This window comes from Coturnix japonica, chromosome 1 (genome assembly GCF_001577835.2).
Source record: "Coturnix japonica isolate 7356 chromosome 1, Coturnix japonica 2.1, whole genome shotgun sequence".
NCBI classification, from domain to species: Eukaryota; Metazoa; Chordata; class Aves; order Galliformes; family Phasianidae; genus Coturnix; species Coturnix japonica.
This window is the reverse complement of record NC_029516.1, coordinates 77,960,212-77,985,552: the sequence shown is the minus strand read 5'-3', so window position 1 is coordinate 77,985,552 and position 25,341 is coordinate 77,960,212. Positions and strand designations below refer to the sequence as shown.

The 25,341-nt window shown below is 39.0% G+C and overlaps 1 long non-coding RNA gene across 1 annotated transcript in view; it reads right to left on the bottom strand.

The window, feature by feature from the left end:
- Positions 1 to 25,341, bottom strand: part of LOC107321121 — a 213,539-nt gene that overhangs the window by 46,676 nt on the left and 141,522 nt on the right. Inside the window, exon 4 of the long non-coding RNA XR_004309069.1 lies at positions 17,467 to 17,571. This is a non-coding gene — a long non-coding RNA (uncharacterized LOC107321121). The remainder of the gene's footprint in view (positions 1 to 17,466; positions 17,572 to 25,341) is intronic.

Here is a 25,341-nt window from a genome sequence, read left to right as displayed (position 1 = left end):
CCTCCAGGCCCCCTCTCCATAATGAAAAACACTCACATTGGAACAGAGGGTCTGCCTGGTAGGTTGTATCTGGGCCATGGGCTTAACTGAAGACACTTGGTCCAGGATCATTAAACCCTGTCTCTCTCTGTACATGCATCACTCCATATGATCCTTCCAAAAGACACTTGAGACCTATCTTTGGACCCAGTGCGTAGTTTACATCTGCCAGTCCTCTTGAAAGGCTGTTTATGGACTCACATCTCTGATGGTCAGACAACTCCACTTTTAAGATCAGTGTAATCACACGTGATTTATACATGCTTCTTCCCCTTTGCATTGTAGCACTGTATTTACTGAGGGTAATCAATCTCCTTTCATCCTTCATTAGATTAGCCAGGTCAATACTCATAGATTTTCAATCCCCACATTATTCAAATAGCTCCCACTTGATTCAGGCTTATTTAATCTTACCCAGTTATTGTAGAGCACAGCTCTCTACACAGTATTCTAGATAAGGCTTCAGTTGAGCCTCAATGAAATTAATATTTCTACTGACTATATGTCACCTGAAACCGCCCCTTTTCACACTTTGTCCAGATCACTCAAAGTTATGCTAAATAGTCATGTTATGACCAAAGAATAGGTCTGTTTCTTTCTTTTTCCCATTCTTGTTTATTCCCATTTCTATTTCCTTTTTCTTTTTTTTTTTGCTTTTTTTTTTCTCTCCAGTTGGTGGTAACCCAACTGAAAGAAGAAGGTTTTGTTCTGAATCTGAACCTTGAATACTACCCTGGACTAAGTACTGATCATCATCCTTACTTCTTTATTCACAGAGTCACAGAATAGTTTGGGTTGAAAAGGGTAATTTAAGATCATCTAGTTCCATCCCCCCACCTAAAGGCAGGGATACCTTCCAGTAGATCAGGTTTCTCAGAGCCCCATCCAACCTGGCTTTGAATCATTCCAAGGAGGGGCATCCACAACCTCACCAGGCAACCTGATCCAGTGTGTCCCCACCTGGTCCTGGGAGTGCAGTATTCCACTCCCACCAAGTATCATAGGGCTATGTCATCCCTGCAGCACGTTTGGTCTTTCCTTATTTTCTGTTGGGTTCATTTATGAAATACTCCACAACATTGCTTTTGAAATGATCTTAAAGAATGCTGCTAATAACAGTCTTCCAGTTTTAATGCTTCCCTCAACAATCTTTGCCACCTCTTCACTAAACCAGATACTTTGTTACTGTGCATTTCTGAGACAACTCCACAACTTCCATTTCCTAGATTTCTTTTTCCTAAAAAATCATGTACCTTATGAATAAATAAAGAAATAAATATAAGAATATATGTCATTATGCTTGTATCTTCAACTGATAAGCATAGATTGCATCTAATCCTATTTTCATTTCCCCGTACATATTTCATTATTTTTCTCTTCACAATGTACGCACTTATATAGGCCTCCAGATTCAATTGCTAGATATAGACAATACATTTTTTGCTTTCCATACATAGAAACGTATTACTTCTTGAATGTATAAAATATTGTATATTTACTGTATAAAATATTTCTGCTGGACATCCAGTTTCATATGCCAGTTCCTTCAGCTAAGATTGAGAGTCCTTAAGAGCTGGAGTGAAATGAGATCACAAAAAATTTAATTTTCATATTTTAGCTGTGGAAATGTTCATCCCCTTTTTCCCATTAGCCATCTACTCATTCCTTTCTTCCTTCTTCCCTCCCCCAACTTCATCTCCTAAGAAAACAAAGACGAGCATTTAAGATAGAAAACAAGATTTCCTATCCCCAGCCTCACTGCACAGTTTTCATTGGTTTTATTTTTTGGGGTTTTTTTTGTTTTTTTTTTTTTTTTGCTTGTTCTTTTTATTTGCATTATTGAAGAATCTTTCACAATTTGCTTAAATTTCCTCTACAAGATCTGTTTCAGTTTGACTTTTGGCAGTCATCATTTTACCCCTTCCTAACTCCTTCCTAACTTCCTAACCCCTCAAACTGCAGCTTTAACACCAGTTCTGACATATGTTCTCACTATGTTCTTACATATGGGTAATTCATCAAAATTCATTCCTAAACAGAAGCTAAAACTGTTTGAATTTTGAAACTCCAAAGAAGGAGTTATGAATATTTTTGTAAATCAGACCATCACGTTCAGATCATTACTATTTATGAAATCATGTTCTTTGATACTGAGAAACATATGCTCATCAATAATTAAGAATGCAAGTACTTGCTCAAATATCAAGAAACACCAATGTTTTGTATGAAAATTTATGTTAATTTTTCTCCACGAAAATCTAAAATTATCCTTTTTGAAGAAGTAATAATTATTGCATGGTAGCTTAAAGTAAAAATAATAACAACAGCAACTCATAGAGGAAAAGGCACTGAATCCACCAAAGATTTTCAATCATGCACTGCATGATTAGTTAAAATACAAGGTTGAGCTACTCTCAACATAGATAATGAACTTCAGTTAAGCCTCCAAATGATAAAAGCAAGTGAGGGAAGAATATAACCAAAAAACAAGAATTTAAAAAGTATTGGCTAGCATATAGAGCAGATTAGGCTAGGTGATAATATGGCAAACCGAAAGATTTTCTATTACATGAAAATGTAACAAAAGAAATTCAGAAAGCAGTAGAGTATCCTGTCTAAGATGATCTACTTGCTGTCATTATCACTTATGCTTCAAAAATAACCAGGATGAACCTTCATTAATGTGGCTTTTCCCCACATTTCTCTATGAAAGGGGATCTTTATGCAGCATTCCACTAAGCCAGAGGGACTGGTTCCTGTGTTAGAGGCTACTGTTAGGCAGATAATAGAAGCAAGTCTACAAGTCACACAAGTCTTTGCCTTATACCTACACCTCTTACTTCACTGACCAACATGGCCAGGGAGGAGCCGGAAAATAACTACTGGAGAGACTCTGTGCCTAGTATGAAAGAAGGGAAAGAGTGATTAGAGGAATAAGAGCTTTGGAAATAAATTTGAAACAGAAGCTGCTCCCTTCAATGAGGAAGTGATTTAGCTTTAAACAAACAGTTGCCTTAGCAGCTAATGTATTACCCTTTCCCTCATATTGCTCTGAATATAAACATCTCAGAACTCAGTTTTTCAGCACCTTTTCTGCTTGCTTAACTGGTCTTCTTCAACTGTCAGGCAGACAAATATCTTGCAGTAAAATTTAAGTCTATTTTCTTTTTGTGAAACTATCCTAAAGTATATAAAATGGATTCCAGGACCTGATTCTCAGCTTCTGTCAGCAGCAGCTTACTTCAGGTGAGACTCTTCCAGGCTTTGAGTAGAAAAGAAAGGCATTATATCCAAGCAGACAAGATGTCTGATAAGAACAGAGGCATCAAATGTCACATACTTATCAAGCCTACATATGCACAGCAGAATCTCCGAACATCACTTCCCAAAAAACACACCATCCAGCATGAATAAACAATGTAGTTCTTCCTTTGAAGTCTACCTTGTCCTGAGAAATCAAACAACTTCTAAAAGTAAGAGATTCTTGATACACATTTAAAGAAAAACTCTGACAGACGGCACTATGTACCAGCTACTACATCCGTAATGTGAGACAGGTGTGCTCTACAGCATGTTCTATAGTTCTGGTGCCTCAAACTTCCATATGGGCAGTGTAGTCAGAGAGTCTGTATCTACTTGCTAACCTCTGCAATTATTGGAGAATTCTTGCAAATCTACTGTAAATATGGACAAAAAGGATAAACCTGCAAATATCTGATGAGTTAGTCCAGTCTCATTTGGAGATGACGTTACAAAGCAAAAAGCTACAAAGCCACTACTACACAAATAATCTACATATTCTACCCTATCTTCCATGAGAAATCATGAAAATATTCATTATTTCCTGCTAACATCCCATCTGTAGGATGGATAGAATTCAGCTATACTCTATACATCTTCTTGGATCTTAGAAAAATATAAAAGGGTGGATATAAATTGCCACGGGCAGCCATAAACCGCAACACGCTTTCTTGTCTTGTATTTCATAAAGCAAGCTATGACCAACTAAGCACTTAAGTCCTCTTCTATACGGAGGGCCCTAGCTGCTAGTCATGGGGCTCCAGCCTCAGGGTCAGCCAACCAAAAAAGACAGAATCAGCAAAACAGCTCCTGGTATACAGCCTGTGCTAAAGATTTCTCCTGCTTCTGTCTTCCATGACAGAGACTACATTTTTTCTCCCGTATCAGATCTAAGTTTGAAATTGTCTAAAAGTGGCACTGATAAATCCCAGGAAATCTGTCTACTCTACCCCAATCGTAAGCCTGCAAATTTATACAAACACCAGGCACATTTTTTTTGTGAACTGTCTGCTTTTCTGCAGCTTTGACACATAGCTGTACTGGCCCCAAGAGAAAGAGATCCAGGAGGGAATCTTAGTACAAACCCTTTTATTTGCATGACTATGACTACCATTACTAAATTCAGTAAAGTACGTTCAGTGACACAGAATAAAAAGATGATGCTAAAAGGAGAGAGCTCATTGTTTGAGAAAAGAAACTCTTCCCCTGTCCAGATAAAGAATAGGCCTGATGACTTAAGAGGGAGGGCCAGGGACAGATGTAACACTCTGAAGTTACACATCAGTGATCTGATCCCATGCGGAAAACTCAATGGTCTTAAATTGATGTTTCAGGGACAGCACAATGATTCATTAAGTTTTTCTGATGTTTCAGTAAGACAATACCCATCAATCTTTAACACTGTTCATAGCCCTAGAGATATGTGGTAGGATATATCGTACGTTCTGGCATATGAGATACCTTTGTGTAGCCTGCAGCCTTCACCAGAAGGAGAAATATCCATTATGAATTTCCTCCAAAACTGTCCGTATTCTTACTGTGAGCAGTGGTATTAGGAGAAGCAGTTCAGGCAATGATGGTAGATACAGCAGAAGGAGAATCAAAGATTAGAAAATTGCCTGCTTCTTCATATCTTTAATTAACTATTTTATTTTTCCTTTTGGTAGCTTCAATGTAATTGACATACACAGACACTTTATTGAGGGAGAGAAAAAAGAAGGAAAGACAATCAGGAAATAATGTACACACTCTGGCAAGCATCTGGAACGACACTGAATGCTGCAGACTGGTTCTGGAGAGGTTAACAATTAATTGCTTAAGCAGAGAGCTTGTACAAAACCTCCAGTACTGAAAAATGCCTTTTTACCCCTTATGTGAATTAAGATTAATTATAATGCCTAGCCCATAGAATATTAGTCAGATGCAGTTGGAGAAAAAATAATAATAAAAGAAAATCTCATTCATTTTTTTTGTGCTAAAGCCATTAGCTTAAAATAGTTCATAATTGGTTTTCATCTGATGATGAAAGTGTGGGTGCATTTTTTTTTTTATTCTTCATTTTTATTTATTTATTTTTCAGATATTTATTTTTCAGACAGCTTAAATCCAGTAGGAATACTTCTAAACAGAGATAAGGCTCCAAGAGAGTCCATCAACATGAGGTTTTCAGCTAGACAGTTCAACCATTTTGAACAGCTTCGTGCAAGGTATTCTATTATTCAATTATCCTGAATTCACTAGAGTTAAAATAGGTGGTCACCAAAACTGAAATCAGAAGAGCTGTGGCCTGACATAAGATCAGCATAGAAAAAAAGTAGCTGCTTAAACACCACTAAATGGGCTCAATTGCTTGCAACTAAAGTGACTTGCAAAGAAGACATGACAGTTCCACACACTTAATTAATTTTGCTAGATGGCTGATAGGGAAAGTTTCATGTTACAAATCGGTGGTGTTTCACCCATCTGTTTGCACTTCAGGAGAATTTGATATCTTAGATCTCATGTGAGCTCACTGAAATTAAGGGAGTTTAGCTTGAACTGAGCATTGCAAGATGAAGATCTATTAACATAAAGAGTTTATAAGATTTGTTTCATGGAGGATTTCCATATTTTGCTACCTCACTAGTTTCAGAACAGGAACGAAGCTTGAGTGTTTCCAAATTCTCAAAGAAAAATGTTTGAAGGCTGACATATTCAACTCATCTTTATGTTATTATATTGTAGTATTACCCCAAAATAAAATACTAATTCAAAAGTCATTTCTGGGAAAAGTCTAAACAGAACCTATATTAGGAGAACACGGCATTATGGTGATATGTACCCACCTTGGAAACTTAACCCATTTTCAAGTTGTATTTGCTTGAAATTTTGCCCAGTTTTTCTAATCCAGACTCTGCTATTACATATTTACCGGAAGACAACAAACGTAGACAGCAGCTTCCAGATGATAGAATGGCGGCAATTTTTTTTCAGCTATGCAAGGAAATGGAAAAGATGTTTGGAACCATCAGTAATAAATGATTAACAAATAACTAGAAATAACCATCCAGCTCATGTGAATGTGTACTCGAGGATTTATGAGTCAGAGAAAGACAGAAGAACAAGTTAAGGGCTAATTATGTAAACACATTAGACTACACACAAATGAAGGCACAGACCCTCACATTGCAGAGTAACCCTCCCCACTGAGAGGAGCGGGTTAAGAAGAAGCGATTTTTATTTCCTGTCACTCATGATGATTAAAACACTTCTCTCTGCAGCAGGCAATGCTGGCTGCCCTCACACAGACTTCTGGAATGAGAACAGCTGCTGTGAATGAGACAGGGTGAAATTTTCAGACCCTCAGGGAGGCATGTGCAAGGGAGACTCAGCAGTAACAGGGCAAATAATACAAATGAAAAAGATCTGCAAAGGTGGAGTTCTGCCAGCAAGCAGTAGCAAGAAAGAGCTTACTGACAGCAGGGTGGGACAGGAACCCAGGCTATCAATAGAAGTGGGAACGAGATAATAGGAGCTGGGAAAATTGGCTGGAGTTTCACCAGACCTGACCTGGCCCACCCCATTCCCCTGACAGTTTCTGTAGGTGCTCTGGCCACCAACACACCAGCTGGAGAGGCAGAAGGGATCCCAATCAAGCCTATGGATATTGACATAAAAGAGGTTTTATAGCCATTTTCTTGGGTAGCTGCTCTTCAGCTACCTTCTTGCATGATTCAAGGAGGTTTGCAGAACCAGAGGCAGTGAGACAGCGAGCTCTGCTTCACTTCTTGTTTGTGTAAAAGGAAATTAATGCCGTTCTCTGCTTGTTATGTTTTGAATACCAAAAGCTTTCAGCTTCCCCAGCTGTTCAGAAGAAGAAGTCTTTCCAGTATGTTGTTATCACGTCTTTGAATTCGTCAGTTCATTTAATTCATTCATGTACTGGTCCCAGGGACCTCCTATAAGGCTCACATATAAAATAATACAAAGTGCAGTCTATTAATAGAAACCCTATTAATAATACTGAAATAACGCTTCCATTCTTTCTCAAGGAGTTTCTGCTCTGAACAGACTAAGGGTATAAAGATAAAGAAAAGCAAGGTTTTACAAGACTCATCATTTAACCAGTTCTCCATCTATTCATTTCTTTTTTATCTCTTTCTAGTAAAAAATAAATAAATAAAATACTACCAATAAAAAGAAAAAAGCCCTGATGTTCTGTTTAGACACCGTAAAAAGCAAGCAATAAAACGGCTACCACCCATTAGGCTAGAATTCCTAATTATCAGTAGTGATACCCAATCTAAAATAAGACTTATAGCTCTTACATTCACTGCAAGGTGGGTGAAGATAACAGAAGCCATAAAATGAAAGGAAGGATATCAGTGGATTTGGGGAAAAAAAAAACAAAAGAAAAACGAAAAACAAAGCTATAGTGTCAGTATAACTTTATATTCAGCTACATATCAGGATCACAGAAGAAGCAATTATTTTCTCCGCAGTCAAAATCCCAGTGTTGGAGATTACTTCAGTACAAGCTACAGGGTACTTAAAAAGAAAGGTTTGAAAGCCCACAGGGTATAAAAGCGTTTGTATGATTTGAAGAGACATGACAAAAATGCTTATCAGGATGATTTTCACAAAACCCTAATTTTTAAAGCATAAACCATGTGCTAAATAAAAGCCTCTAATATTTTCTCTTTTCTAAGAAAACCCAGCTGACCTTCATGTCCTTTGCATATACATTCATCTTATATTTTAGTACAGGAGGCAAAGCATATTGTAGCTGTATTTAAAGCTGAAAGTCTGTAGTTTTCATATGTAATAAACATCCAAAATAATGAATCTATATATATAAAAATTGTGTCTCTAATAACTGAAGTGTGTAAGTATATAAAGAATATTTTTATCATTTAATAAATTAGGCTTCTCAGCTACACAAGCTTGGGCAAAAATAAATTGTATTACAAGTAAATTTAGGCATTATGTCATGTGTACTTTTAGCATCATGTAAACACAGTCCCTGTGATCCTTCAGATGAGTCCTTCTGCAACTTGAATGAAGTCATGGATTGTAATTTGCCCAACTCAGGCAGTCACAAGAAAGGAATTTGAAAGAATCATAGAATTATTAAGGTTGGAAAAGACCACAAAGATCATCTGGTCCAACCAGTAACACCATGCCCACCAAATGATGTCCTACAAGATATACACAAGATAAAACAAAGCCATGTTGTGGGCCAGCAATTATGAATTCTATCTCCTGGCATCAAAAATGAGGCAAAAGCTAACTGCAAGGAAAAGCCGGCAAAGCTGGATCACTTTTAGAGGAACACCGTGCCATTCAGTACAGCTGGACTTCTGTCAAAGACTCATCAGACCTGACTTTTATTGCTTTGCTGGGAACATGGGCTTTCTCTCCTCAGGAAATGAAAGAAAGGGCTCCAGCTGTTGAGGACCTAGCAAACACTGGGGGTCATAAAGCTGTTGAAATAAACACCTTGAGAGGCAAACTAGGGTACCTGACACCACTCTGCTCCAACACAAACATATGCATGCCATTCCTGGTAGTTACATTTTGCCTTTTACAATAGCAGATTACTTCAGCTGAAAACAAGATAAAAGCAAAAGAGATATCTTAAAACCTTAAACTACATGAAAACAGTATGTTAAGCTAAAGCAAAATATAAATATTCCTTCCATCCCAATGAGAAATGAATTAAGGCCTTCAGATTTTCCTTTTTAAATGAAAGCTGGGCAATGACCAGAATCTTTTCCTTCTCTAAAACGAAGTAAATCTACCTTTGCAACCTTTCACATTCTGGGACAAATAGAAGGACTGTGCTGTACTGAATGTAAAACAGCCTGCATCTGTAATCACCACTAGTTACCTACTGGCCTGTCTACTCATTCTTGGGTGATAAGCCAGCTGTTCAGCCATATTCAGGTGGCATTTCCTGCTGCAAGACTGAAGGCAGCAATGAGATAGAAACAGTCCCAGGGATTCTGACTGGTATGAAGCACTGAGCCTGACGCAACAGGGAGAGCAAAGTCCTCACACTGGGGCAGCCACTCCTAGCACATTCCAGGCAAGAAGCTGTGGATGGCACAGAAAGGTTAAGCTTCCAGGAGCAGGAACATGATGAATAAATAAGTAAAACAAGAGGCAGGCAAGTTTATAGGTCTGGAAAAAAATCTCCATACGCCTTTTCAAGTGGTTCCAGCTTCTCATTCATATTAAAGATTATTCTGAGCTGTGTTTCAACAGCATTGCTAAAACAAATTGCTTTAGGGAGCAGACATCCACTTTCCCAACCTCTGCTTGATGACTTGCAGAGAATAAATAGTGCAGTGCTATTGTCAGTTTAGAAGAATCAATGTCATAGAGGAAATAATGCACATTTTTAATCTCCTAAACATCCTGTTTTCCTGCAGTTATTTATAATTTTAATATAAGCTGAAAAAAAATCAACAAAACAAAAAAAAAGCAGTAACAAAAAAACCCCACCCTGTATGTGTGGCTTGCTTTCTTGTGATCTCATTGGCTCCTTCTCATTATAATCATGGAAAAGTAATTTAACTACATTCACTGAATATCAGCTCCTCAGCCCCCACAGAGAAATTCATATTAAAATGCAGCAGCAAAATGGCAAAGCATAGATTTTTATTTATCTAGGAATGTTTGGCTGGAAGAAGAACCTAGGCCTGATAATGAAAGAGTGAACCTGCATCCTTTACAGGGTGCCAGCCTTAATATATGACTAAAAGTGTATGGACTGGAAAAATCACTCCATTTGCCCTCCATACGGCAAGCAGTGATGACTAATGATATTGCTGAATGTTGAACAAGAAATATGGTGCTGATGCAGCCACACCTGGACTGCTGTGCCCTATGCTGAGCCCTGCTGACAAAGAGCTACTAGTATATCAGAGAGTACTCAGAAGAAAGGGACAATGTTAATTAAAGAGATATAGCAGGTGTCTTAGTAGGAAAGACTTTAAGAGGTGAGTGGCAGTTGGCTAGGCTAGTGTGAAAGAGGCACAGATTATTTAATGAAAGCCCTCTCCTGAACTTACCACATTATTTAGAGGATTTTTTCTGCTTAGAAGTCCCAGGATAGTGATTGCTCAAGAGTAGCTGTCCTCCAGAGTCAGTGTGTGGCCTCACTGCACATAGAGATCAGGACGCCAACAGAATTTACAAGCAACAGCATAAGCCAATATGCAATAGCAAAATGAGAGGGAAAACACGTTCAAGCAAGATACTGAAGGCCTGCGCCTAAGTCACAACCTTAGAATATCTAGGTCCAATTGCTTATGAAATTTGTGGGAGCTCATCACCCAAACAATTCAGAGATTGGTTGCAGATATGACTGAAGCACTTGAAAGAACAAATCCCACTGACTTTATCAGGACCTAGATTCCCCAGTGTCTAAATTCAAATGTAAATTGAGTTACTTAATCCATGCTTTTGAAGATATTACTATCCACAACTATATACAGAAGAGAAGAAAGGCAGAAATCGTACACCCTAAGTTCTTCAGACAAGCGTCCAAAGTGCACACAGAAAAAAGAAGGAACAATTAAAAAACAGCTAAATTACGTTCAGTACAAATTACCTTATGGTAACCAGTGTGAAGCAGTAAAAGAGACCATCTCAGTATCAGGGAACTAATGAGGCTGATGAATGACAATAATTAGAACTGAGATCAAATATGATACATCCAAGCTGTTAACAGGAGTCAGCATTACCAAAACTACCTCCAGATAAAATGTTATACACTGCTCATCAGCACAGCAGGTGAAAAGCAGTAAGGCTTAGCCCACTGTGGTCTGTCTATGGGACACTCAGTCCAGCCATGTCATTCGGAGTAGAATCACATCATTCAGACACTCTGGACAAACTCTCTGAGCATTGCCTTGTTTCCAAGCTTTAGTAATGCAACAAGCCTAGCTAATAGTGGATCTTAATAGTTATATATACATATGTGTGTTTTTTCTTTAGGAGCTAGTGACGAGCAAAATGTCTAGATCAACTTATAAATAAACCATTTAACAAGAATCATTTATCCCTTCAAGAATCAAGTACATAACACCTAACATCTAGAGCACAAAGTTAACATAAATAGTCCCAAAAAATGTGATAGCTGCAACAAAATACCTAAAAATCAGCACAGGGGATGGAATTATTTTTGCTTAGGCTTTATGCACTCCCTATGGGTCAGGACATATGATCTGATTCTAGTGGTATGTCTGTTACATAAAATAATTCATACACTGCTCTGGAAAACATAGCAGGAGTGTCAGCTGCCATCACGGCTTATGCCTGCTGTGACAGCAGGATGTACATAACAGGGTTTGAGGCAAGGCTTCTGTCTTCTGACCTGTTACCGTGCAAGAGCCTGGCTACTACATTTCCTTTAAAATCTGGGGCAAAACACCAGTTCAAAGACTTCGCGATGACAAGAGAGAACTTGTATGTAATGACTCTTTCAGCCAACTTGCGATCTCAGATTCCCTACACATTTGTTTCTCTCTCCAAGTTCCCCCACCTGACATTTTTGCTAGGTGGAATAAACCAGGCATGCTTGCATCTCTTCTTAATGACCAACTCAGCTCTGACCAACTTTCCCCTCCTCTTCTTTTCTGCACAAAGCAGTCCTGCTTCTCAATAACACCATCTTTATACATGATATTTCTTTATAAGGTTTCACCTCTAATGACATTGGCAGCCAAGGAATTTTCTCAGTTTCTCTTTTGATAGTTTTCTCATCACCCTCTGCAAGATCCTCACTTCTATCATTGTTTTAATCCCTGTTTGCTTGCCATTGAACAGATTCCTACCTTCAGTCAAGTTAATACCAGGTGGACATCTGAAGCACAGGTAATCTTTATTTTAAAAGTGTGTATACATTATGCATAACTTATTCCCTATAATTATTCAGACTGCTCTCATTTCTGGAAATGACTGTTCTTATTCTGTCTGGAAATAGTAGGATACTTTACAGTAGGTTCCCCTGACTGCAGAAGCTGCACTGTATACAATGTACTTATAAGCTTACAAGAAAACCTCCTCAAATGGTTTCTCATTGAAGTTACTGGGAAACAAGTTGTATGGAAAAGCTTCCTTCAGCACAGTGCCCACCAGTCTTGTTCTGTTAAGAATGAAGTGCTTGGTACTCTCTCCCTTTCTCACCTCATTTTTCCCCACACACCTTAATTTGCACACCCCAGTTGCCTGCCCATACCAACCTTAACTTCTCAGTCACGTTCCATATACCTTTTTCCCTGTTTAAACCATGGAGTTTCCACTACAGTGTGATCCATGAGTACCTTCCAAGAAGAATTATCTTTGAACTCTGCCAGCTGGTGGGCTATCAATCATTTCACTTTTTTTTTTTCTTCTTTTTTTTTTTTTTAAAATAAATAGCAGAATTAATAAATAGCAGAATTAATACCATCTGACTGTACCTGTAACTTCTGTCCTCAACAAGCAAACTGCCTGCCATAGAAAGGTCAAGAAGTAAGATGCTGAAGTATCTACACCTCGAGATGTCACAGATGAAGTAGGAGGCATCTGAACACATGGCTGGGTACAGACACAGCATGGGACAATTAGCAACTGTCATTACATGCCACGCTAACATGGCTCAAGGCCGACTTGTGTCAGCACAGCTGCTTGCAGCTCTAAGTCTGGCTGTTTACAGGCCTGGCTCTCAGGCATGATGCTCTCTTTTCTAACAGCCCTATCTGTCTCTTCCAAAGGAGAGTACTGGGATACCTCAATTCCCTAAACAACAGTTCCACTGCCTGGAGGTGATGGTGTAGATAATTTGTAATTGTGACAGCTCCACTCCAGTCTCTCTGTCACTGGTAAAAGATTTGATGCTGAATATATCTGGGAGTCTTACTGACAGAGTGCTCATATCACAACAGCTCTGATGGATGTTTTACCAGTGTAAAACTAGAAATCAAGGAGCATTAGTAATCAAACACACACATACACACACTTCCCACAGATTTCTTTCTTTGACCCAGGGACTGAAGTCCTCAAATTCAGCACAGTGTACATGTACCAGGTAACAAATTTTAGTTCACAAGGCCATCACAGAGATTTTTATCATCCATCTCTAGGCTACAATTGATGTAAATCTCCAATTCAAATTCAATGCTGAGAGCATACAACCAACCAGAACACTTGCACCCTTGACATGTTTGATAAAGAATGTGATGCTATGATCCTATCTTCTAGTGTCATCATAATTTCCAGATTGCTCATGATTCCTTATTACTTATGCATGCTATCCAGGTATATTTACAAACAAATCAAATACAAACACACTTCGTTATGAAAGCCATGTTTGTCTTGCAAGCTGCATTTTTTCAAGGAATTACACTGTATTGATCAGCCTCTGCCAGAACACATGAATCACACCCCATCAATGCCTCAGCCCAAAATGTGAGGCAATGTCATGGCTGTTGCAGCTTGTGGAGATGCTTAATTCCTCCAAGCAGTCACATAGGGAATACTGACAAATGCCCTGCTGAAGAAAACCGAGTGGAAAACCATTGCTTAATGAAACACATGAAACTGCAATCATATTCCAGTCTGTTTTTGCTCACCTCAATATCTTACCAATTTATTATGCATGACTATTCACACTACCCTGCCCTTAACCTGGAACTCTGGGAGCAGACATTATTAAATGTGATATGGGAAAGAATCCATAAGGTGATATAAACATCACATTTCTTGTTCATTTTTACTTCAGCATGACTTGCCCTCTCCTCTCCTTAACGCTACCCCTACATTCGACCAGCTTAAGATAAAAAGACTGTGTAGTGGAAAATGCTCATGCATCACATTCCAGAGGAAGCAGAAAAATACCCAAAGAACATTCAAGATATTCACCTTGAACGTTACAGGGAGAATGAAAAAGTGACATATCTGGATAGCAGCCGATACCATATTTCATATAACTGCATGTTTACTATTGCAAAGAAATAAAACGAGCTTCTGCAATGTTTCTGGTGTCATATAAGCCATTTTTCCTGTAGTACTCATAGATATTACCGTGAGTGACAAGGAAGAGACAAAGATCTCCTAAAGATGAATCATACCTAAAACTGTCAGGTAGAGCTGCAAGTGCTACTGAATAACATTTTGGTTAAAAAAGACTTCCTTATTTTCTAAAATTTTTCTACGTATTTTCTGGATGTTGTGTTCTTCGTTCTCAATGTGCAGGGATATCACAGATCCCTGAAGAGTAGCAGGAACCAATTAGAAGCCTGTCAGATTTTTTTCCTTTGAGAAGCTTTAGTCTAGCCAGCTGTGTCCTCATCCACAGAGCAGCCCCCTTTGCTTGCACTGCTCTACTGGGATCCACATGGACAAAAAGCAAATCACAGACCCTTCTATGACCTCTTCTTCCCCACCATACAGAAAGCTAATCAGCCCTTTCAGTCTACTTCCTATTTCTTCCTTATTGATGTACCAGTATGCATTGGTTATTAGCCCATTTTCCCTTAACCAGCTATCAGCCTTTTAATTTAAGACACTGGTATGTCCCTCCTGTTCAAACTCCAACTTCTACCTGCTGCCTCCAAGTCAGCAGAAGGTAAGGGAAGTAACAGTAACTCTGAACTAGCAGCATCATGCAGCATGGTGCTAAGCTGTGGGCCCTATAGCACCTGGTACCTAGGTGAAATTTTCTGAGCTACATTGTGTAGATTATGCCATTTTGCACATCCCCTTTGGAAGTGCTGTATCTCCAACACAACAAGAGACTACGACTCTACATTTTAAGACAAGAAGAACTGGAAATCCACCACTTAAATTGTGGCAAGCTCCACTCATTTGGAGAGAGGAAAACTGACTCGGCCATAGGCTACAGTGCTGGCTGCCACCATGGCAATAAGCACCTTAAGAAGGCACCTTAAGTCTGATATCCCTGTCTCTGAGATGGGATGCCTGTCTCAGAGCTGCATGGGACATGAATTTGACCTGGGTTCATCCTCCTCTATTCACTTATCAACTAGTACAAGAAAGAGCAGCTCAGCTGTGATCTATAAATATCCTGACCTTATGTTGCATGCTTGGAAAGAACAGGATTTCCATATTAAATAATTGACACGTATCCAATACCAGAGAGAAGGAATTAATTCCTGTTCTGTGTTAGTACAACGCTAAACACAACAGCCAACAAGCAAAATGTAAATAAATTGAAGGAAAAGTAATACTCTGGAGAAGCACATGAAACATAAAAAATGTATAGTTACAGACCACAGGTGACCATAGAGGTATTTTCTTCCAGCTAAGAGATGAGCACGCTGAGAAATATATAATAAAGAAATAACATAGGCAAAGAAAGAGAGAGAAGAGAGAGATGGAGAAAGAACTGTATTGAAACACAGCAGAATTAATCAATAGTCACACAGGATATGTATTTATTTCTGTGGAAAAGAAACGTACTATGTTTCTCTTTAAATGGGTCAGGAATAAGCTGGCAGCACCTGAAAGTTTTAGGGACTGTGAAAGCTTTTAAATTTGTTGTAGATCCATTAAGAGAAATTATGCAAAGTTAATTTGTACTCCTGAATCTCCAGAAATGAGGATACTTATCTTCGATAGAATTTAATATTTGAAATTGCAGGTTTTCAAAGACTGCTGTAACTTTGGAGCAAATATTGTTAGTCTGAATGCATTTAAAACCAAGCTGAGCATAAATAATCTCTTATCTGATTATGGAAAAAGTTTTATTTTCAGTAATTTTGTATTTTGCTGTTATCTCCCGTTATGTGCACACAAATGCACACAGTTTGAATGAAATAACATTGAAATATGGAAGAAATAAAAAAAGCTAACACAACTGATGTCTGACATCTCCATATGCAATGGCAAAGAAGTATACTGGAAATACAGAATTGATATACCTTTTAAAACCTGAGTAGGTGTAATTTTGTGGAATTGACAGGAAGATAAGAAAATTATGTTTCCTAACAGTTGATATAAAACTTGTTATTTCAGATAACCAGTACTTTCATTTTATGCCATATCAATAATTAATTTTATTATCAAAGGCTGAACATATAAAGGGCAAGTCTTTCTGTCATCAAATCAATGAAGAAATGTACTTATTGGATCTATTACACTAAATGTAGGAAAGTGTGCTAAAAATGTTCCAAAAGACATCCACACTTCTAAATTTTGAATTTTCTTAAAAATTCATTATCTTAAAACAAATCTCTGGAGGTTTTTATACTTGTTATACTTGCAATTCTTCATTATCATGGAAGAAAACATTGCTCTAGAAACAATTTTGTAGGTGCCTCAGCAGAGGTGGCAGACAAGAACATACAAGATCTGGGCATTCACATAGAATTTAACTTTTGAAAACACAACTGGTTTGTTTTATTGCTGTATTGATAAAACATTAATCTTAACTCCTTTTCAAAGATAGGATGATATAGTAGCACTAGATCTGATGCTTAGCTCCAGAGAGGCAGCAGTAAAGAAACATCATCCAACCAATCTCTTGCAGCAGAAAGGAACAGAAATTGTAGAATTTGTTGAAATGTGGTTTATGCAGAGTGAAATTAAACATCAGGAAATTCTATGCTATCAAACACTGTTAGCACAACATCTTAGCACATTATTGTTCTGATAAACTTGAATTTCAGAACTGATTTAAATTGTTCCTTAGAGTAAAAGGTATTGGTACAAGTATAAAGACACAGTTATTGAAAAGTTAGAAATGCAGAGTTCTATGTACATAATGCTTCTCCTTAATAAAGGAGAGAAGTTTTCTATGGCACTTTTCCTCCTCAGCTCCATAGCACCAAAACGTCCATTTTTTTCCCCCAAAATCAAACCCTCCCTCATCCAGGTTTTAAGGAAAAGTTCATAAGTGAAAACAGAAAGCTAAAAACTGTAAAGTCATTTCCCAAGGCTCTCCAGCATAGATAGAAGCATGGCAGTCATTCCTCTCCAACCGTCCCTGATCAAACTTAAATAAGACTACTCTGTCTGAATGCATGAAGCTTTTAATAGGAGACCCTTCAAAGCATGTAGAAACCAGCTAAAGAGAATTTGCTTAGAGATACCCCTAAAGGATGAATTCTAGAAGCAGTAGTGTCGGCTTTCCCTTACCTGCTGCACTGAGGCTAAGGAAGGAGCACACCATCTTCCGTCAGTGATACAGACAACATTGCCAGCAGGGTACAAAATGGGTGGATTTACACAGTGACCTGGAGACTGAAGAAAGAAAAAAAAAAGTGAAGTTATGCTTTCACATCCACAGCTTGGTGTATGTTATCTCCTGTGCCTCTTCTGGACCAGGTCATTTCCACTCAGGTGGCACATCAGAATACATTCTCAGTACCCTGACAAAGTATTTGGGCAGGTACAGGAAATGCTGTTTGCTTTTAGGGCAAATTACTGTGCAGATCATCTCAATGGTTCCACCATAATTTCCTAGAAAGTAATGGTATTATTGCAGGTGCCTCAGGTTCTGCCGTTCAGTTCCCAAATACAGAAGTTACACAGATGAACATTGAGCCATATAAAATGATATTCACTTACACGGCAAAAGATATGTGTCAGTTCATTTTCCTTTGACATTCCTTGCCTCATCATCAGATGAAGGCTCCTGTTTCTTTGATCCCAGCCTTATATATTGGATTAAGCTAATACACTGATCCCCATTGCTAAGCAAACCTATATCATTTCCTTCAATCCTGTGAACCCTCATTGCACCCATCCGTCCACTTCTTTCATCCTAGAACAGGCTGCCAGGTGCACTTGTACCATTCTATGGGCAGCCTCTATCCTATGGTCTGCTAAGTAATTGGTAGAAATAAAGAGATATGGAAAGCTGGCACTGCTTTGCTGTATGGCAGCTGAATTTCACTTGGGCATTCCTTTGCTTATAGTCTGCTTAAGGACTGACTTTAAACAAATGTTTCTAGTTTGCACACCCAGAGGTTGCAATAGCTATGCTTTTAATTATTATGGAAAATTAACTTTCTCTGTTGGAAATCCATGCTCTTTACTAAGGTCAAAACTCATTTGGACAGGAAAAACATCCAAAAGGAAAAAGATATAAGCATTCTAGAGATAACAGTAATAGCAAGGCAGAAGTTGCTCCTTTATCTATGTTGCAAATGTATTATTTCAGAAGACGTTATCACTTGATAATAATGCTACTTCCATTGTATATAATGATGAATGGTAATTGCTTTTGTACTCCAGCATTTTTCACAGAACACTTTGGGTTCCAATGAATATATTAGTGACTCATTGCTGTACACACTCTCCTCTTGGCCTACAATGCAGAACTAGATAAAAAACAGTCAGAGATAAGTATTTTATTCCTTGTTTTGATTTTCCTGGGAGATAAGATTTTTTTCTTTGAAATGAAAGAAGAAATTATTCAAGAACTCTCACTTTAATCTAGACATGAGTGGTATTCTAAGCCTTCATACTGCATCTACCATTTCAGTTTCTCGTTACATTTGTTTAGTGTTAGGCCTGCGATCAAAGGATACCATTTCTTTTGCATTCCCAAGCCTTCCCAATAATGTAGAATGCCGAAGTATGTGGGATAAAGTAAAAAAAGAAAGAAAGCTTTTCTGTTTTCCACAGGAACAATTTTATCCCCAAAGCCTTAATCATTCCACTACCCTCAGATGTCCCTTATGTAATAATCCACATAAAAGAAGCCTATTTTTAAACACCTCCCTCCAGTTGGCTTATGTCTTTAACAATTGCTCTCCCTTGTTACCTCTGTTCTGTAATTTTAAACACATTCTTTGCACTGCTGAAGTCTCAGTGCAAGGACATTGAAGTACAACAATGGGTTTGCCTGGGGTGGTGCTGGAGTCTACCACATCAGAGGTCTTTAACCAGGTTAGAGAGTATGTGCCAGAAATGGTTTATATATTGCTCATTCTGCCTTAAGGTAGAAGGACAGACTAAAAAAATTTCTATGATATGACTGTCAATAGCACCTTTGTTCCTGCATTGCCTAAAGATTTTTGAAAACAGTAATCTTCTGTTTCTTTGGATTAAAGAATTGAGACTGTGGACTCTGATAATGTCCCAGTTCCTGATAGTGGGCTTCAGGTAACACTAACCTCTTTGATATATTAGTGCAGCACTGTTCAGCCTTAAGGGTTGACTTTGACCACCACATAAGGCTGAACTGCTCTTCTGTACAAAGGACATGTTAAGTGGATGAAGCATCTTATCCAGTCTAAGGTTCTGCTAAGGGACTAAAATAGTACTATAATGGTTCCTACACCTTCCACTGATTATGTAATTTCTCTGGGTGTTGGGAGTCCATCAAGCAATGTACCTTGTTTTACATGGCAAAATTCCTTATACACACACACTTCTAGAGATTTCCAATTTCTTTTTTCCCTTCTCTAACAACTGAGTAAAAAGTTAGAGTTTTCCACAACCCTGTAAAAAGCTTTGTCATAACTCCTTCTGCATATACAGCAATATCCCTTACAGACCAAAGAAACAGGAGTTAGATACTTCAGAGTATCTAAGGTTATTCAGGGACCGAGACCTTGAAGCACTGAGAGTTCCATGAGTCTGGTATTAATGACCTATGCATTTGTTTATTATTTGTAGATGATATTAATTTGCTGAAGCAGAGACTCTCAGAATGAGGTACACATTATTCTCAATGAGGATGTCTGTGCCTGTGTCTGGTCCTTCTGTGGAAGAGCTCATTTGGTTGCCTCACCCACCTCTTGCAGAATGAAGCTGTATCTGTCTCTCTTAGCAGGTCTTGGCTAGCCTTGCACACTGGATGGGGCTTCTCATGTTGATAAAGGAGCAAAAAATGAGATGTATCCATACCAAGATAGTTAATAGAGAAAAACAGAGATCACTTTTTCCCTGACCCAATTATGTTTAAGCCAGAAAGAACTACAGATATTGAATATACAGCATGATGATTAGGACATTTGAGAGACTGTAATTCAGGACAAGTTAGAGAAATCTGTGCCTGCTTCTACTACACGTGCTTAACTGCTATCCAAACTGTTAGTCTGGATTAAGTTTCTTTTCCTAATCCTCATATTTCACATCTCTCTCCTCTCCTGTCATTACTCTTCGTGTTAATAGTTTCAGACAGTCTCCCTTTGGCTCCGCCTCAGGAGACAAAGAACATGAACAATTTTTCTATTAAAGACAATTTTAGTTTTCAAGAACTCAAGGCTATTTCTGAATTAAATTTAGGATCATGCTCACAAATATTCACCAATATTTACAGAGACCTATTTAGTTTTAGGAACACCTTTTAACTATCTGCTCTAACATTGCTTTGGAGATAGTCTGCATAGAATCCAGTGTATCATCTTTGAAGGGTTGAAGGGTAGCTGGGGTTTACCCACCGGCAGCTAATTGGAATCACTGCTCTTAGGATTCAGCTGCATCCTTCTGCCAATATAATTCTTTGTGTCATTCTCATAAAGCCATCAGAATGTCAGGAGAGATTAATTTGCTTCCCCAAGATTAAAGCAGTGAACACATCAATTTAATCCAGAGTTTTGTGACATAGTCTCTTAATCATCATCAGGGTAGAAGGGTTATGCTCTAATAAGAATATTATAATAGCTAAGCAAAAGATGGGGAAAAAAAAGAAAAAGAAAAAAAAAAAGAAAAAGACTGTTTTCCAGTTTGGCAGGTTTGCAAATAGCTTCTGATAAGAGCAAACAAACTGTTTTTACTGATTTTATCAGTGTTCCACTTCAACACATGAGCCGCTTTTGTCAACAGGAATAATTCAGCTGAGCTCTAGAAATATGACTCTGAATGTATGTATCTCCACCTGAAAACCTTCTTCCAGGTCTTTATGACAGCAACCATATTGCTCTGGTATTCTGTCAGGTAAATTGATAAAGTAGGAGAGCCCTGAACTTTGAATCAAATAGGAATCTACTGTTGCCTACCCTGGAGCTGGTGACATCTTGCATTAGCATGACAGGAAATGCCAGTTGCCAGGCAGCTATAGGAACTCTACTGACCCTGTTCTCTACTGCTCCTAGCAGGAAGGATGAATAGCACTGACTGGTAGTTTCTTTTCTTCCTTGTAAGGCTTTGCTGATGCTTCAGAGACGGATCTGCTAAAACCAGGAGCCAGTTTAGAGCTCTTGGAAGTTACAGATAGTAGTGATAGCATGAAACTCCTTGGCACCGTTCAGAAGCCCTGCTCTGCTGCTGCATCTCAATTATGAGACACACCTGCTGTCCTAGTCCAGCTTGTCCCTCGAGGGGAGCCCGCTAATGTGCTAATTTATATGGTGCATAACAGGGGATTTAGAAGGGAGGCCTTAGAGGCTCATTTTCACCCGGTGCCTTATTAGGCATTTGAGCCCAATTCACTGGAGATGAAAAGCCAATGACTATAATTCATTTACATCATTTAGTTCTCAATAGGTAGCCAGTTAGCGAACAAAAGACTTGCAATGACTTTGTGCAGGTCATTTCCTTTAACAGATGTTCCTTTGTGAAGATGCCATCCCTATAATGGTTTTGTGGATTCCTTTTGTGGACAGACCTTCCAGTCAGGAGCAACTTATTCCTTTGTCACAAATAGATAAATAAATAAATAAATAAAAATAATGACAAGTTAATAGTAAAAATGCAACAGCAACGTATTTTTCACTTCTACAATATTCCAGTGAATTTCATGCTTTTGTACATTTAAACATAGGCTGGCAGCACAAAATAGAGCGTTTATTGTTTTCTTAATGACCAGAAAGACAAAGAAAAGCTTGGCCACGGTTCTGGAAATTCCTAGGCCTCTCTGCAATCATAGAATCCCAGAGCAGCTGAAGCTGGGAGGGACCTCAGGAGATCACCTGCTCCATTTCCCTTTTTCAAAGTAGGTCTACAGCAGGCTGTGCAGGACCATGTTCTATTAAGTTTTGCACATCTCCAATAATGAAGGCTCCACAGCCTCTCTGGGACACCAAAGCTGTGTGAAACCACCCTCACACTGATTTTGTTTTCCCTTATTTTTTAATGGAATATCTTGTATTTTGTGACTGCTTCTTGTTATTTTACTGAGCATCCCTGAAAAAACGTCTTCACCTTCTTTATACCCACCCAAAAGATATTCATTCACAGTGACAAGATCTTCCCAAGGGGTAAGTAAGTCCAGCTTCTGTAGATTCTCCTCATATGACTCTGTCTCCAGTCCTTTTATCATCTTAAGGTGCCATCCATAGATTTGCTCCAGTATGTCTAGAACTGGACACCACAACAGATGTAGTCTCACCAGCACTGGGTACAGTGAGAGGTCCACCTCCCTTGATCTGCTGATGGTGCACTTCCTATAGTAACCCTCAGTGCTGTATATATGTGTCTCCTCAGCTTCAAGGGCATATTGCTGGTTTATCTTCATGTTGGTGTCAGGAGGACACCCGTATCCTTTCGTGCAGAACTGCTTTTCAGTAAGCTGGCTCCCAGCATGTCCTGGTGCATGGGATAAATCCTCCCAAAATAAAGGGGTTTGTACAGCTCCTTGCTGAACTGTATGAGGCTCCTCTCTGCCCAGTTCTTTAACCTGTCCCAATCCCTAAGAATGGGAGCAGTTATCTTTCAACCACTCCTCCCACTTTTGCGTCATCTGATACTTGTGGAGGCTACGCTCTTCCCCATCTTCCATGATAATGAAGACATTAAACAGTATTAAATAGTAATCATGGGAGTTCAGTGTAAAGTCCTCTGCTTCACCTCTTGTACAAACAAATGCACTGGTTGCTTATATCAACAAGCCAAGGAACTAGAATTACTCCTTATGGGGCTCCAGAAGCAGCATTTAAACCTGTCAGGATCTAGCTAATTAATAGATAGTGGGAGGCTGGTAGAAAGTCCCATTCCAGAGCACTGTGTGGGACAGATGAAGAGATGTACGCCATTTTGAGTCCAGCCTACAGATGGTGAAAATTCAGGTAAAAGCTGCCCATGGAACAAGGTATTTATTTTCACAAAAACATGGTCACATTTCTTTCATTCATTTCAAACATTTGAATAACAAGTGCTAGATACAAAAATATATATATCAGCAAAGATTACTGTACCAAAGCCATAATGATGAAAATATTCAGGTTATTTAGAACTCAGATGTGCCTATCTGGGTGTGAGGAGTTAGATGCTTTTAAAGTCCCAGAATCCAGCATGAATATAAGTGATCTACGCAGAAAATAAAATATTTACATTAACTTCTGGTTTTTGTTCTCTAAGGACCATTACTGATGTGTATTTGGGCAGCACAAGCTGGTGCCCACAATTTAAAGCAACTCAAGTGCCTTCCCTAATAATCTCAAATTATCCAATCTGTTTCCCCTTGGCTTGAACCCCAGGGGTAAGAACAGCCTTAAGCACCCACTGTTAAAAGCTAGCACAAAATGTTGAAGCTTGAGATTGTCTGCTCCCGATCTTTCAGACGTGCAAGACTGACAAAGATCTTAATGGAGCAGAGACTTTGTATTTGCCACATTCTGCTGCCTGGAGAGGCAGATAATGCAGAAGCACAGCCTGGGCATCAGGCAGGGGCAGAGCCTATTTCAGAGGAGATTTAATATCCGAAGGCTTTAGCTTATCATTCCCCACGGGCTGTTGTGCTCAGCTGCTGCCATTCACAAAGTCTGTGAAAATATGACACTGCCATGATGGCAGCCCATCACTGTTACGCTTGTGTTCAGCAGCACAGCCTGATATCTGCTGCACTGTTCCTAAAGTGAGTTCGGGGTGCAGCCAGGTGCTTATTCAATGCCAGGAGCTGGGCCAGACACAGGCTGCCAGCTGCCCTGGGCAGAGCTATGAGCTCGGCTCTGCAGACCTGGCCTAGTCAAGAGCTCTTACAAGAGTCACTGCAGGCAGCAGGAAATAGCAACACATACTGAGACCAAAATTAGGCTCTGAAATAATGTGGATTGTCCTCAGAGCCATCCATGAGAGGAAAGTGTGAGGCTCAACAGGCACTGTAGTATGGGAGCCTTACTAAAGGCCCACAAGAACAGTATGGCTCAAGATAGAGCTCAGGATCCATGCTTATCGCTTGGCCCTCACAATTAAAGACAGCAAAGCTGAGCTCCTTCCCTTTCCCAGCCTTTATGACCAGCACCTTCTGGAAACTTAGCTGTGTTAAACATCATCTAGCATGCAAAACTTGATTAATTGATGATTGGTTTTCAAATTTCTGGCCAACTGGACACTTGGATGTAAATCCAATATATGCTATTGATTAGAAAACATTAATTCTAAAATTAGGGAATGTCTTGAGTAATCCCAGGGCATTTACCCATCACTATATGCCTGTGCTGACAGCAGTTCAGGGAGGCAGCTTAATAGGTCAGACAGATGACGTGCAGTGATATATGTTCCCTGGAATAAACCAGTCAGAAAATAAGCAGACACAAGCTCTTGTGAAATAAATAAACAAACAAACGAACAAATAAATAAATAAATAAATAAAAATATGAGGGAAGGAATAAGAGGGAAAACAGCTAAAAGAAATAGGATAAAACTGCACGCTGTTTTACAGTGCTCTGCCCCCTGCTTTTCACTTCTCCCTGCATTTGCATTTCACACTGTGCAAATTACAGCTCCTTACACCACATTTCTAATGAATCGCTCCTAGGATCGAAACTCTCAGCAACACCCAATAGATAGAGTTGCTGAAGTTCACCTCCACAGTCCTGGCTCTCATTTAATACGAGCATAGCCCATAGTGTCGCTTCAATCTGCTCCAAATTAAGCTGGCTGGAGGAGTTTGAGAAAAAACAATTCCCTGCAGTAGACAAAACCGAAATAATGCTGCTGGCCAAGCCACCCACGTACCCTTTTTCCAAAGAAATGTTTTCACTGATGTGTTCTCTGAAGAGACCAAGCAGCTATTTATTTAGATTTCCTAACTATGTTTCCCTTGGGTGCTGCACAGCATCCTCTATTGTACCCAGGCACCTTTTGCACCAGGACATCATTCTCTCCTTGCAATGTTAT